The sequence below is a fragment of the Pseudophryne corroboree genome, chromosome 9, assembly GCF_028390025.1.
Source record: "Pseudophryne corroboree isolate aPseCor3 chromosome 9, aPseCor3.hap2, whole genome shotgun sequence".
Lineage (NCBI taxonomy): Eukaryota > Metazoa > Chordata > Amphibia > Anura > Myobatrachidae > Pseudophryne > Pseudophryne corroboree.
In genome coordinates this window covers 11723583-11740947 of record NC_086452.1, presented here as the reverse complement: position 1 = coordinate 11740947, position 17365 = coordinate 11723583, and the positions used below count along the sequence as shown (strand labels likewise).

The window sequence follows — 17365 nt, the reverse complement described above, 5'->3', positions numbered from 1 at the left end:
GAGGCTGGTGAAGGAGGCGGCCCTGTGCCAAGACGGAGCTAGAGGCGATGTACGATGTGCTGGACCAGTAATGACTGATTTTACGGGGGATGGGTGTGCACAGGCAGAAAAAGAGACACGCTGGCACACTGGGCCTGAGTCAGATTTGGAACCATGGCCGGCATGTAACTTTGTATCTGGAACAAACCCTGTTGCCATGAAAGGGGAGGAAAATAAGATTTTACTTACCGGTAAATCTATTTCTCGTAGTCCGTAGTGGATGCTGGGGACTCCGTAAGGACCATGGGGAATAGACAGGCTCCGCAGGAGACATGGGCACTTTAAGAAAGAATTTAGATTCTGGTGTGCTCTGGCTCCTCCCTTTATGTACCTCCTCCAGACCTCAGTTAGAGAAACTGTGCCCGGAAGAGCCGACAGTACAAGGAAAGGATTTTGGTAATCCAGGGCAAGACTCATACCAGCCACACCAATCACACCGTATAACATGTGTTTATAACAACCAGTTAACAGTATGAACAACAGAGCATCAGGTCCAACCCTGAGGCAACCATAACATAGCCCTTATTGAAGCAATAACTATAAACAAGCATTGCAGAATAAGTCCGCACTTGGGACGAGCGCCCAGCATCCACTACGGACTACGAGAAATAGATTTACCGGTAAGTAAAATCTTATTTTCTCTAACGTCCTAGTGGATGCTGGGGACTCCGTAAGGACCATGGGGATTATACCAAAGCTCCCAAACGGGCGGGAGAGTGCGGATGACTCTGCAGCACTGAATGAGCAAACACAAGGTCCTCCTCAGCCAGGGTATCAAACTTAAAGAACTTTGCAAAAGTGTTTGAACCTGACCAAGTAGCCGCTCGGCACAGCTGTAATGCCGAGACCCCTCGGGCAGCCGCCCAAGAAGAGCCTACCTTCCTAGTGGAATGGGCCTTAACTGATTTTGGCAGCGGCAATCCAGCCGCAGAATGAGCCTGCTGAATCGTGTTACAGATCCAGCGAGCAATAGTCTGCTTTGAAGCAGGAGCACCAAGCTTGTTGGAAGCATACAGGATAAACAACGATTCTGTTTTCCTGACCCTAGCCGTTCTGGCTACATAAACCTTCAAAGCCCTGACCACATCAAGTAACTCGGAATCCTCCAAGTCAGTAGTAGCCACAGGCACCACAATAGGTTGGTTTATATGAACGGCTGAAACCACTTTTGACAGAAATTGTGGACGAGTCCGCAATTCTGCTCAAGCCGCATGGAAAACCAGATAGGGGCTTTTATGTGACAAAGCCGCCAACTCTGACACACGCCTAGCCGAAGCCAAGGCTAATAGCAAGACCACCTTCCACGTGAGATATTTCAACTCCACCGTTTTGAGTGGTCCAAACCAGTGGGATTTCAGGAAACTCAACACCACGTTAAGATCCCAAGGTGCCACTGGAGGCACAAAAGGGGGCTGAATATGCAGCACTCCCTTTACAACGTCTGAACTTCAGGTAGAGAAGTCAACTCCTTTTGAAAGAAAATGGATAGGGCCGAAATCTGGACCCTAATGGAACCCAATTTAGGGCCAAATTCACTCCTGACTGTAGGAAGTGAAGGAACGGCCCAGATGGAATTCCTCCGTAGGGGCATTCCTGGCCTCACACCCAGCAACATATTTTCGCCATATACGGTGATAATGTTGAGCTGTTACGTCCTTCCGAGTCTTCATCAGCGTAGGAATGACCTCATCCGGAATGCCTTTCTCCGCTAGGATCCGGCGTTCAACCGCCATGCCGTCAAACGCAGTCGCGGTAAGTCTTGGAACAGACAGGGCCCCTGTTGCAACAAGTCCTGTCTTAGAGGAAGAGGCCACGGGTCCTCTGTGAGCATTTCTTGCAGATCTGGATACCAAGCCCTTCGTGGCCAATCTGGAACAATGAGTATTGTTCTCACTCCTCTTTTTCTTATTATACTCAGCACCTTGTGTATGAGAGGAAAAGGAGGAAATACATAGACCGACTGGAACACCCACGGTGTCACCAGGGCGTCTACAGCTATCGCCTGAGGGTCTCTTGACCTGGCGCAAAACCTCTGTAGATTTTTTGTTGAAGCGGGATGCCATCATGTCCACCTGTGGCAGTACCCACCGACTTGCAGTCTGTGCAAAGACTTCCTGATGAAGTCCCCACTCTCCCGGGTGGAGGTCGTGTCTGCTGAGGAAGTCTGCTTTCCAGTTGTCCACTCCCGGGATGAACACTATTGACAGTGCGCTTACGTGATTTTCCGCCCAGCGAAGAACTCTGGTGGCTTCCGCCATCGCTACCCTGCTCCTTGTGCCGCCTTGTCGGTTCACATGAGCCACTGCGGTGATGGTGTCTGACTGAATCAGTACCGGTTGGTCGCGAAGCAGGGTCTCCGCTTGATGTAGGGCGTTGTATTCGGCCCTTAGTTCCAGGATGTTGATGTGAAGGCAAGTCTCCTGACTTGACCACAGACCTTGGAATATCTTCCCTGTGTCACTGCTCCCCACCCTCGGAGGCTTGCATCCGTGGTCACCAGGACCAAGTCCTGAATGCCGAATCTGCGGCCCTCGAGAAGGTGAGCACTCTGCAGCCACCACAGGAGAGACACCCTGGCCCTGGGGGATAGGGTGATTAACTGATGCATCTGAAGATGTGATCCGGACCACTTGTCCAGTAAGTCCCATTGAAAGGTCCTCGCATGGAACCTGCCAAAGGGAATGGCCTCGTATGATGCCACCATCCTTCCCAGGACTCGAGTGCAGTGATGCACTGACACCTGTTTTGGTTTTAATAGGTTCCTGACTAGTGTCATGAGCTCTTTCTATCGGGAGATAAACCCTTTTCTGGTCTGTGTCTAGAATCATGCCTAGGAAAGGCAGACGAGCCGTAGGAACCAACTGCGACTTTGGAATATTTAGAATCCAGCCGTGTTGCCGTTACACTTCCAGAGAAAGTGCTACGCTGATCAGCAACTGCTCTCTTGATCCCGCTTTTATGAGGAGATCGTCCAAGTATGGGATAATTGCGACCCCTTGCTTCCGCAGGAGTACCATCATTTCCGCAATTACCGTGGTAAATATTCTCGGTGCCGTGGAGAGACCAAACGGCAACGTCTGAAATTGGTAATGACAATCCTGTACCACAAATCTGAGGTACGCCTGATGAGGTGGATAAATGGGGACATGAAGGTATGCATCCTTTATGTCCAGAGACACCATAAAATCCCCCCCTTCCAGGCTTGCGACGACCACTCTTAGCGATTCCATCTTGAACTTGAACCTTTTCAGGTATATGTTCAGGGATTTTAAAATCAATATGGGTCTGACCGAACCGTCCGGTTTCGGGACTACAACATGGTCGAATAATAACCCCCTCCTTGTTGAAGGAGGGGAACCTTGACCACCACCTGTTGAAGATACAATTTGTGAATTGCAGTTAACACTATTTCCCTCTCGTGGGGGGAAGCCGGCAGGGCCGTCGGTGAGGGGGCATCTCCCCGAAGTCCAGCTTGTATCCCTGAGACACCATATCTATTGCCCAGGGATCCAACAGGGAGTGAACCCACTTGTGGCTGAAATTTCGAAGACGTGCCCCCACCGGGCCTAGCTCCGCCTGTGGAGCCCCAGCGACATGCAGTGGATTTTGTAGAGGCCGGGGAGGACTTCTGTTCCTGGGAACTTGCTGTGTTGTGCAGCTTCTTTCCTCTGTCCCTGCCTCTGGCAAGAAAGGACACACCTCGGACTTTCTTGTTTCTTTGTGATCGAAAGGACTGCATTTGATAATGTCGTGCTTTCCTAGGCTGTGTTGGAATATAACGCAAAAGATCAGAATTACCAGCTATAGCTGTGGAGACCAGGTCCGATATCCCTTCTCCACACAATCCTCAGTCTTGTAAGGTAAACCTTCCATATGCCTCTTAAGTCGGCATCACCTGTCCGTTGCAAGTTCCACAGGACACGTCAAGCAGAAATCGACATAGCGTTGACTCTAGAACCCAGTAGACTAATGTCTCTTTGGGCATGTTTTATATATATATATCTAAGACAGCATCTTTTATATATATATATATCTATATATATATATATAGATATATATATATATATATATATATACATACTAGGGTCTCAATCTCTGCTGATAAGGTATCTGTCCACGCTGCTACAGCGTTATAAACCCATGCCGACACAATCGCCGGTCTGAGTAGTGTACCAGAATGTGCACGCTATCTGCAGGATCCCTGAGGATAGCTGTTAAGTCAGCGCTACCTTTTGGGCAAACGTGACACCCTAGGGGAAGATTCCCATCGTATCCTGGCCCTAGTAGGGAAAGGATACTCCCTGAGAATTCTTTGTGGGAAGCTGCAGTCTCTTGTCTGGAGGGAAATTTACCTCAGCTTTCTTCCCCTTAACATGTGTACCCTTGTGTCAGGGCCAGATGAGTCATCAGTGATATGCAATCATCTTTTATTACAATAATCATATATTGAATACTTTCCTGCCATTTTGGCTGTAACTTTGCATTATCGTAGTCGACACTGGAGTCAGACTCCGTGTCGATATCAGTGTCTATTATTTTGGATAGTGAGCATTGAGAGACTCTAAAGGTCTCTGCGACATAGGGACAGACATGGGTAGATTTCCTGTCTGTTCTCTAATCTTTTGTGCCATAAATTTACCTTAGCACTTAATTACACATATCCAAATAGGTGTCGGCGTTGTCGACGGAGACACCCCTCACACACACATTTGCTCCATCTCCTCCTTAGGGGAGCCTTTTACCTCAGACATGTCGACACACAAGTACCGACACACCACACACTCAGGGAATGCTCATCTGAAGATAATTCCCCCACAAGGCCCTTTGGAGAGACAGAGAGAGAGTATGCCAGCACACACCCCAGCGCTATAAGCCCAGGAATAACACAGTAACTTAATGTTAACCCAGTAGCTGCTGTTTACATAGATTTTTGAACCTAATTATGTGCCCCCCCTCTCTTTTTACCCTCTTCTACCGTGTATCTGCAGGGGAGAGCCCGGGGAGCTACCTCTCAGCGGACCTGTGGAGAAAAAATGGCGCAGGTGAGTGCTGAGGAAGAAGCCCCGCCCCCTCGACGGCGGGCTTCTGTCCCGCTTAAATATACATTTACTTGGTGGGGGCTCGTACATATATACAGTGCCCAACTGTATATATGTGTACTTTTGCCAAAAGAGGTCCATATGCTGCCCAGGGCGGCGCCCCCCCCCCCCCCCCCCCCCCCTGCACCCTTACAATGACCGGAGTATGTGAGGTGTGTGGGAGCAATGGCGCACAGCTGCAGTGCTGTGCGTTACCTCAGTGAAGAACGGAGTCTTCTGCCGTCGATTTCGAAGTCTTCTTGCTTTTCATACTCACCCGGCTTCTGTCTTCCGGCTCTGCGAGGGGGACGGCGGCGCGGCTCTGGGATCGGATGACGAGGGTGAGATCCTGTGTACGATCCCTCTGGAGCTAATGGTGTCCAGTAGCCTAAGAAGCAGGACCTATCTTCAGAGAGTAGGGCTGCTTCTCTCCCCTCTGTCCCACGATGCAGGGAGTCTGTTGCCAGCAGATCTCCCTGAAAATAAAAAACCTAACAAAATACTTTCTTACAGCAAGCTCAGGAGAGCTCACTGAACAGCACCCAGCTCGTCCGGGCACAGTCTCAAACTGAGGTCTGGAGGAGGGACATAGAGGGAGGAGCCAGAGCACACCAGAATCTAAATTCTTTCTTAAAGTGCTCATGTCTCCTGCGGAGCCCGTCTATTCCCCATGGTCCTTACAGAGTCTCCAGCATCCACTAGGACGTTAGAGAAATACATTTATATACTTTCTGTGCAGGGTAAATACCGGCTGCTTTTACATGTAGCCCACAAAAGTTAGACAGCCTTATTTTTACACTGCAATTTAGATTTCAGTTTGGACACCACCCACCCAAATCTAAAGCTGGATACACACTATACGATGTGTACCCAGCCCAATATCGCAGCAACGAGACCCAGCGGGCATGCAGCATTCTGCAGTATGGGCCTCGTTAATCACATACCCCATCGGCCCTGCGTGTACACACTAGACAATTTGCCCGATATGTCGGCCCGATCCGCCGGATCGGACGACGTGTCAACTAGGGTGTACCCAGCTTAACTCTCTCTGCACATGTTACATCTGCCCCACCTGCAGTGCAGCATGGTGTTACCCAGGTCTCTCTGCACATGTTACATCTGCCCCACCTGCAGTGCAGCATGGTGTTACCCAGGTCTCTCTGCACATGTTACATCTGCCCCACCTGCAGTGCAGCATGGTGTTACGCAGGTCTCTCTGCACATGTTACATCTGCCCTACCTGCAGTGCAGCATGGCTTTTCCCAGTTGCATGCTTGTTTGGGGGAACAGTGCCCCTTTTTTGCGCCCCAGTTATCATAACTGTACCCCACGTAGATGAATGCGATAGCTCATACACCCTTCCCTGTTCATTAACAATAATTACCTCGTTATTTCTCTTTAGTTCCCCCCCATCATCCCCTCAGATAAACAGTTCCCCAGACCCGCGCCTAGTTACTGTATTAAAATCTTCTACCAGGCCCGGGTTCACGTTTACAGCCCCCATGCGCCACGTTTCCTGTGCCGTAACTCTATACGGAGAAGGGGCGGGAGCAGATGGAGCGGCAGGGGATAACGGGGGAGACATGGGGAAGGGGGCGGGGGCAGATGGAGAGGCAGCAGAGGCAAGGGATAACGGGGGAGACATAGGGAAGGGGCGGGGGGGCAGATAAAGCGGCAGCAGAGGCAGGGGATAACGGGGGAGACATGGGGAAAGGGCGGAAGCAGATGGAGCGGCAGCAGAGGCAGGGGATAACGGGGGAGACATGGGGAAGGGGCGGCGCAGATGGAGCAGCAGAGACAGGGGATAACAGGGGAGACATAGGGAAGGGGGAGGGGACAGATGGAGCTGCAGCAGAGACAGGGGATAACGGGGGAGACATGGGGAAGGGGCATATGGAGCAGCACAGAGGCAGGGGATAACGGGGGAGACATAGGGAAGGGGGCGGGGGCAGATGGAGTGGCAGCAGAGACAGGGGATAACGGGGGAGACATGGGGAAGGGGGCGGGAGCAGATGGAGCGGCAGCACAGAGGCAGGGGATTACGGGGGAGACATAGGGAAGGGGCAGGGGCAGATGGAGTGGCAGCAGACACAGGGGGCATCCCTGGCTCCCGCAATTTTCCATTCCCACTCCTCTCCACCATGTACGGGGCAGCAGAGACAGGGGATAACGGGGGAGACATGGGGAAGGGGCATATGGAGCAGCACAGAGGCAGGGGATAACGGGGGAGACATAAGGAAGGGGGCGGGGGCAGATGGAGTGGCAGCAGAGACAGGGGATAACGGGGGAGACATGGGGAAAGGGCGGAAGCAGATGGAGCGGCAGCAGAGGCAGGGGATAACGAGGGAGACATGGGGAAGGGGCGGGGCAGATGGAGCGGCAGCAGAGACAGGGGATAACAGGGGAGACATAGGGAAGGGGCATATGGAGCAGCACAGAGGCAGGGGATAACGGGGGAGACATAGGGAAGGGGGCGGGGGCAGATGGAGTGGCAGCAGAGACAGGGGATAACGGGGGAGACATGGGGAAAGGGCGGAAGCAGATGGAGCGGCAGCAGAGGCAGGGGATAACGAGGGAGACATGGGGAAGGGGCGGGGCAGATGGAGCGGCAGCAGAGACAGGGGATAACAGGGGAGACATAGGGAAGGGGCATATGGAGCAGCACAGAGGCAGGGGATAACGGGGGAGACATAGGGAAGGGGGCGGGGGCAGATGGAGTGGCAGCAGAAACAGGGGATAACGGGGGAGACATGGGGAAGGGGGCGGGAGCAGATGGAGCGGCAGCACAGAGGCAGGGGATTACGGGGGAGACATAGGGAAGGGGCAGGGGCAGATGGAGTGGCAGCAGACACAGGGGGCATCCCTGGCTCCCGCAATTTTCCATTCCCACTCCTCTCCACCATGTACGGGGCAGCAGAGGCAGGGGATTACGGGGGAGACATAGGGAAGGGGCAGATGGAGTGGCAGCAGACACAGGGGGCATCCCTGGCTCCCGCAATTTTGCATTCCCACTCCTCTCCACCATGTATGGGGCAGCAGAGGCCGCTCCTCAGCTCAAATCAGCGTGGGGCAAGGACATAGCTGTCGTCATGTCCCGGTAAGGAGCTGTGTTGGGCAGCGCTGTGGCTGAGGCTGGGTAGTTATTTGCTTGGTGGTTCCTAAAAACCCCTCCTGGGCACGGGGGATGTCGCTCTCCGGGCAGGATGGATGACTGCACCAAGCTCACACCCCCTCCGCCACTTTACCAGATGCTCCGGCGTAGTGACTGCTGTCTCCACATTCCTCAGGTGGAGCCAGGAGTGCAGTTGCGGGAGGGTGTGGGGGAGGAGCCTGCCTGCAGGAGACTCCAGGTTACGCAGTAGGAGCCAGGGGTGGGCCCCCTCTCTGTCCAGGCTCAAGAGTCCCCCTCTGATGGTGGTCCTGCGTGGAGGTGTAAATTATGTGGAAAAGGTCCATAGAAACATAGACTGTGACGGCAGATAAGAACCAGCTGGCCCATCCGGTCTCACCATGGAGGATGTTGTATTGATGGGAGAGGTATTTTTTAACTTGCAGATGGAAGGTAAAAGTGTTTATTCCAGCGTTTTAAAAACTTTGATAAAAACGCTTCAAAATAACTCTACATTCACTTCAAAATACTAGAAAGAGCCGCCTGCAATCATCAACCGTTACTAAAAAGTGCAAAAATGATCTTGTAAGAACCTCCAGTACTTTCCTTATGGCCACTTCCAGCCTCTATATGGTCCTACTATCACAGCTGCCACTTGTTCAGGGTCCAGGATGGTTTCCTCACTTCACCCCCCCCCGTTGCATTTTGTAGAAAAGTTGCACAAACTTGCCGCGAGCCGGCGACTGCTGCAGATTGGCATTCTGATTGGATCTTGCATTTCTTGGGTGCGCACAGTCATGTGATATACAAACTCACTTTTTCAAACTCTCTCCTAACTGGACTGACCCCTGGTGTCTATAATGCGTAACAGTGATTTATATAGAAACCTGCGCGCACTAGATTATGGCTACACATAATGTGCACATAGTCCCCCCACTATAGTACCTTATTCCTGCGTCTCCAGACACCAGCAACCTGACATACACATAGCTAATATACAGCCCAGCTCCGGAGGATCAGACAGAGCACCCACCTCTCAGGGTAGGGCCACCAAAGGTAGGTACCAGTGCAGCTGTGTCATCATCACTCAGATCTCTATACCTGACATTACACAATGACACTTGAACCCTGCGTCCTTACAACAAGGCTATCCTGACAGCATGCACTATTAGCTAGCCCGATGCATCAGGCTCAGTACACACATTTATATACCATTATCTGTCCATGAATTATTCAGTGCAAAAGCAACATGGAAACAAAAACTCATCACCTTTACATTCAGTGATAAAGAGCAGACAATATACACACTCACTAACACAAAGACACATATATACACTATACTCAGTGACAGTAACACAAAGACACATACACACTATACTCAGTGACAGTAACACAAAGACACATACACACTATACTCAGTGACAGTAACACAAAGACACATACACACTATACTCAGTGACAGTAACACAAAGACACATACACACTATACTCAGTGACAGTAACACAAAGACACATACACTATACTCACTCAGTGACACAAAGACACATACACTATACTCAGTGACAATAACACAGACACATACACACTATACTCAGTGACAGTAACACAAAGACACATACACTATACTCACTCAGTGACACAAAGACACATACACTATACTCAGTGACAGTAACACAAAGACACATACACACTATACTCAGTGACAATAACACAGACACATACACACTATACTCAGTGACAATAACACAGACACATACACACTATACTCAGTGACAATAACACAGACACATACACTATACTCAGTGACAGTAACACAGACACATACACTATACTCAGTGACAGTAACACAGACACATACACTATACTCACTCAGTGACACAAAGACACATACACTATACTCAGTGACAATAACACAGACACATACACTATACTCAGTGACAGTAACACAGACACATACACTATACTCACTCAGTGACACAAAGACACATACACTATACTCAGTGACAATAACACAGACACATACACACTATACTCAGTGACAGTAACACAGACACATACACTATACTCAGTGACAGTAACACAGACACATACACTATACTCACTCAGTGACACAAAGACACATACACTATACTCAGTGACAATAACACAGACACATACACACTATACTCAGTGACAGTAACACAGACACATACACTATACTCAGTGACAGTAACACAAAGACACATACACACTATACTCAGTGACAGTAACACAAAGACACATATATACACTGTACTCATACATACTGTACAGTGATAGCTACACAGACACACTGTATATCAGTGATGTGTGGTGAGGTGCGGCAGGTGAGGTAGGTAGGCACTGCCTCCCCCTGTCATACTCCAGAGTTTTGACTATAAAAAATGATTAGAATAATACAAAGAAGATATTTATAACATATATTATTATCTTTGTATTATCCTAATCATTTTTATAGTCAAAACTCACCACCAAATCATATATGTGTGTGTACATCAGTGCTGATACTAGCCAGTGCCTCCCCAGCCAGTCACCTCACCGCTGTATGGGGGTCATTCTGAGTTGTTCGCTCGCTAGCTGCTTTTAGCAGCATTGCACACGCTAGGCCGCCGCCCTCTGGGAGTGTATCTTAGCTTAGCAGAATTGCGAATAGAAAATTCTTAGCAGTTTCTGAGTAGCTCCAGACTTACTCACAAATAGCGATCAGTTCAGTCAGTTTCGTTCCTGGTTTGACGTCACAAACACGCCCTGCGTTCGGCCAGCCACTCCCCCGTTTCTCCAGACACTCCCGTGTTTTATTCTGGCACGCCTGCGTTTTTCCACACACTCCCAGAAAACGGCCAGTTTCCGCCCAGAAACACCTACTTCCTGTCAATCACACTCCGATCACTTCAACGATGAAAAATCTTCGTTCGGGCGTGAGTAAATCTACTAAGTTTTGTGCTAAAATACTTAGCGCATGAGCATTTTTGCCTTAATCGCTCCGTTGCGAAAATCGTCAACGAGCGAACAACTCGGAATGACCCCCTATGTACACGCTATACACCCAGAGTGATAGTGATACACAGACACACATACATACATTATACGGGATCCGGTCCCAGATACACACACATACATTATACGGGATCCGGTCCCAGACACACATACATACATTATACGGGATCCGGTCCCAGACACACACACATACATTATACGGGATCCGGTCCCAGACACACATACATACATTATACGGGATCCGGTCCCAGACACACATACATACATTATACGGGATCCGGTCCCAGACACACACACATACATTATACGGGATCCGGTCCCAGACACACATACATACATTATACGGGATCCGGTCCCAGACACACATACATACATTATACGGGATCCGGTCCCAGACACACATACATACATTATACGGGATCCGGACCCAGACACACATACATACATTATACGGGATCTGGTCCCAGACACACATACATACATTATACGGGATCTGGTCCCAGACACACATACATACATTATACGGGATCCGGTCCCAGACACACATACATACATTATACGGGATCCGGTCCCAGACACACATACATACATTATACGGGATCCGGTCCCAGACACACACACATACATTATACGGGATCCGGTCCCAGACACACATACATACATACATACATACATTATACGGGATCCGGTCCCAGACACACATACATACATTATACGGGATCCGGTCCCAGACACACATACATACATACATACATACATACATACATACATTATACGGGATCCGGTCCCAGACACACACACATACATTATACGGGATCCGGTCCCAGACACACATACATACATACATACATACATACATACATACATTATACGGGATCCGGTCCCAGACACACATACATACATACATACATACATACATTATACGGGATCCGGTCCCAGACACACATACATACATTATACGGGATCCGGTCCCAGACACACATACATACATACATTATACGGGATCCGGACCCAGACACACATACATACATTATACGGGATCTGGTCCCAGACACACATACATACATTATACGGGATCCGGTCCCAGACACACATACATACATTATACGGGATCCGGACCCAGACACACATACATACATTATACGGGATCTAGTAGGTTTAGGTTGCAGAAAGAGGGGGTTAAGTTTAGGCAACACTAGGGAGGGTTAGGGATGAGGGGTTAGGGATGAGGGGTTAGGGTTGAGGGGTTAGGGTTGAGGGGTTGGGGGGATTACGGTTAGCATACTTACCTGACCCCTGTCTAACCATCAGGATGTCGCGGTCAGTATTCCGATCGCTGGCATTTCAGCCCCAGCCCCACTATACACCCACAAAGACACTATCACATAGTATAATAGCAATACAAACACTGATATATACACCTGCCACACACACACACACACAGTGATAGTGTATAATGACAATGTCACACAGAGACACACACTACCACATAGTATATATACACCTGCCACACACACACAGTGATAGTGTATAATGACAATGTCACACAGAGCCACACACTACCACATAGTATATATACACCTGCCACACACACAGAGTGATAGTGTATAATGACAATGTCACACAGACACTACCACATAGTATATATACACCTGCCACACACACACAGTGATAGTGTATAATGACAATGTCACACAGAGACACACACTACCACATAGTATATATACACCTGCCACACACACAGTGATAGTGCATAATGACAATGTCACACAGAGACACACTACCACATAATATATATACACCTGCCACACACACACAGTGATAGTGTATAATGACAATGTCACACAGAGCCACACTACCACATAGTATATATACACCTGCCACACACACACAGTGATAGTGTATAATGACAATGTCACACAGAGCCACACACTACCACATAGTATATATACACCTGCCACACACACAGAGTGATAGTGTATAATGACAATGTCACACAGACACTACCACATAGTATATATACACCTGCCACACACACACAGTGATAGTGTATAATGACAATGTCACACAGAGCCACACACTACCACATAGTATATATACACCTGCCACACACACAGAGTGATAGTGTATAATGACAATGTCACACAGACACTACCACATAGTATATATACACCTGCCACACACACACAGTGATAGTGTATAATGACAATGTCACACAGAGACACACACTACCACATAGTATATATACACCTGCCACACACACAGTGATAGTGTATAATGACAATGTCACACAGAGACACACACTACCACATAGTATATATACACCTGCCACACACACAGTGATAGTGTATAATGACAATGTCACACAGAGACACACACTACCACATAGTATATATACACCTGCCACACACACAGTGATAGTGTATAATGACAATGTCACACAGAGCCACACTACCACATAGTATATATACACCTGCCACACACACAGTGATAGTGTATAATGACAATGTCACACAGAGCCACACACTACCACATAATATATATACACCTGCCACACACACACAGTGATAGTGTATAATGACAATGTCACACAGAGCCACACTACCACATAGTATATATACACCTGCCACACACACACAGTGATAGTGTATAATGACAATGTCACACAGAGCCACACACTACCACATAGTATATATACACCTGCCACACACACACAGTGATAGTGTATAATGACAATGTCACACAGAGCCACACTACCACATAGTATATATACACCTGCCACACACACACAGTGATAGTGTATAATGACAATGTCACACAGAGACACACTACCACATAGTATATATACACCTGCCACACACACAGTGATAGTGTATAATGACAATGTCACACAGAGACACACTACCACATAGTATATAAACACCTGCCACACACACACACACAGTGATAGTGTATAATGACAATGTCACACAGAGCCACACACTACCACATAGTATATATACACCTGCCACACACACACAGTGATAGTGTATAATGACAATGTCACACAGAGCCACACTACCACATAGTATATATACACCTGCCACACACACACACAGTGATAGTGTATAATGACAATGTCACACAGAGACACACTACCACATAGTATATATACACCTGCCACACACACAGTGATAGTGTATAATGACAATGTCACACAGAGACACACTACCACATAGTATATAAACACCTGCCACACACACACACACACAGTGATAGTGTATAATGACAATGTCACACAGAGCCACACACTACCACATAGTATATATACACCTGCCACACACACACAGAGTGATAGTGTATAATGACAATGTCACACAGACACTACCACATAGTATATATACACCTGCCAGCCACACACACACACAGTGATAGTGTATAATGACAATGTCACACAGAGACACACACTACCACATAGTATATATACACCTGCCACACACACAGTGATAGTGTATAATGACAATGTCACACAGAGACACACTACCACATAGTATATATACACCTGCCACACACACACACACAGTGATAGTGTATAATGACAATGTCACACAGAGACACACACACTATCACATAGTATATATACACCTGCCACACACACACAGTGATAGTGTATAATGACAATGTCACACAGAGCCACACACTACCACATAGTATATATACACCTGCCACACACACACAGTGATAGTGTATAATGACAATGTCACACAGAGCCACACACTACCACATAGTATATATACACCTGCCACACACACACAGTGATAGTGTATAATGACAATGTCACACAGAGACACACTACCACATAGTATATATACACCTGACACACACACACAGTGATAGTGTATAATGACAATGTCACACAAAGACACACAGCAGGGGGTAATACACTATATAACAATGGCTGCTGACATATAATATATATACAGTATATAATAGGTGCCCCCCATCCTCCCCCCGCTGCTGACTCATGCCCCCCTCCTCCTCCTCCTCCAGCTGAGGGCATGGGGCGCTCTTTCACTCACTCACCGGTCTGAGGGGAGCCCGGGCACAGGGGGATGGAGGCTCCTTGTCCCCGGAGCTGACACTCTGCCGGCCCCTGTGTTATCCCTCCGGACAGCGGAGCTCACTGCAATCCGGGACCGCACCACTGCGCCCGGCACAGGGGGTGGGCGTGTGGTCACGTGAGGATGACCCGCGGGTGTGACGCCGGCCTGGGCAGTCCGGTGAGGGTCCCCGGTGAACCCCGGCCGGGTATTGCGGGGGTGATCCGGGCGCCGGTCTCCCGCTGACCTGCGGGACGTGACGCCCCCCTCCCCGCCACAAACATGGTACGGTCCGCGGCTTTCAGCGTGGAACGCAAACACCGGTCCCTAGCAACAGGGAGGTGGCCCCTAGCAACAGAGACAGGTGTACGGGGGAAGCACCTGTGTGACGTCACTGTGCACTGTGTGACCCCCAGCCTGGGGTATTATGTGTCTGCCCCTTATCACTGCAGCAGCGGTCCCTGCTTTCCTGGGGCAGTCCCAACTTCTGTGTTACTCCAGCCTGGGGTATTATGTGTGTGACCCCAGCCTGGGGTATTATGTGTGTGACCCCAGCCTGGGGTATTATGTGTGTGACCCCAGCCTGGGTGCATCATATATATACTGTATTATATGTCTGCCCCTTATCACTGCAGCAGCAGTCCCTGCTTTCCTGGGGCAGTCCCAACTTTTGTGTGATCCCAGCCTGGGTACGTAATGCATACCTCCCAACATGACCCTCTCCAGGAGGGACACAATGCTCTGCTCCTGTAATTTTTTCTTAATTTATGATTGCCGGCACCTGTGCTGAAAAGATTAATGGATAAGAAAGGTGTTTCTTTCAGCCATACTTACCTACTCTCCCGGAAGCTGCGGGAGTCTCCCGTTTTTTGGGGTAGCCCCCCGCACCCACCGGAAGAGTGGGCAGGTCTCCCGCATCCTGCTCGCACCCTAGTGATGCGACCAGGATAGAGAGATAACCTCCCGCATTCGCGGGTCCGTCGGGTGGAGAAGTGGTTAAAATGATGCAAATCGCGTCATTTTAGCCCTGCCCCCTTCCCGCGGACCCGCGAATCGCGGCATTTTTCGATGTGGAAGCGGGGCTTAGTGATGTCACAGTCCGGCCCCGCCCCCCGAAGACACATGCAGCGTCTCCTCTCCGGGCTTCTCCCGGAGAGGAGACTTACAATGTAGGTAAGTATGGTTTCAGCACAGGTGATGGTAATCATACAGTAAGAGGGAAGTGCAGGAGCAGAGCATTGTGTTCTCCTGGAGAGGTCATGCTGGGAGGTGTGACATAGGTATGAGCACTGGGTCAGTATTAGGGTACAGCACAGGTGACGGTAATCATACAGTAAGAGGGAAGAGCAGGAGCAGAGCATTGTGTCCTCCTGGAGAGGTCATGTTGGGAGGTATGACATAGGTATGAGCACTGGGTCAGTATTAGGGTACAGCACAGGTGATGGTAATCATACAGTAAGAGGGAAGTGCAGGAGCAGAGCATTGTGTCCTCCTGGAGAGGTCATGTTGGGATGTATGACATAGGTATGAGCACTGGGTCAGTATTAGGGTACAGCACAGGTGATGGTAATCATACAGTAAGAGGGAAGAGCAGGAGCAGAGCATTCTGTCCCTCCTGGAGAGGTCATGTTGGGAGGTGTGACATAGGTATGAGCACTGGGTCAGTATTAGGGTACAGCACAGGTGATGGTAATCATACAGTAAGAGGGAAGTGCAGGAGCAGAGCATTGTGTCCTCCTGGAGAGGGTCATGTTGGGAGGTATGACATAGGTATGAGCACTGGGTCAGTATTAGGGTACAGCACAGGTGATGGTAATCATACAGTAAGAGGGAGGTGCAGGAGCAGAGCATTGTGTCCTCCTGGAGAGGTCATGTTGGGAGGTATGACATAGGTATGAGCACTGGGTCAGTATTAGGGTACAGCACAGGTGATGGTAATCATACAGTAAGAGGGAAGAGCAGGAGCAGAGCATTGTGTTCTCCTGGAGAGATCATGTTGGGAGGTATGACATAGGTATGAGCACTGGGTCAGTATTAGGGTACA

The 17365-nt window shown here is 49.1% G+C and overlaps 1 protein-coding gene across 1 annotated transcript in view; it reads right to left on the bottom strand.

The window, feature by feature from the left end:
• TTLL7 (tubulin tyrosine ligase like 7) overlaps positions 1-15622 on the bottom strand; it is a 434278-nt gene extending 418656 nt beyond the window's left edge. The window contains exon 1 of the mRNA XM_063938974.1: positions 15305-15622. The gene's annotated coding sequence lies outside the window, so the exon portion shown is untranslated. The remainder of the gene's footprint in view (positions 1-15304) is intronic.
• Positions 15623-17365: the final 1743 nt, after the last annotated feature.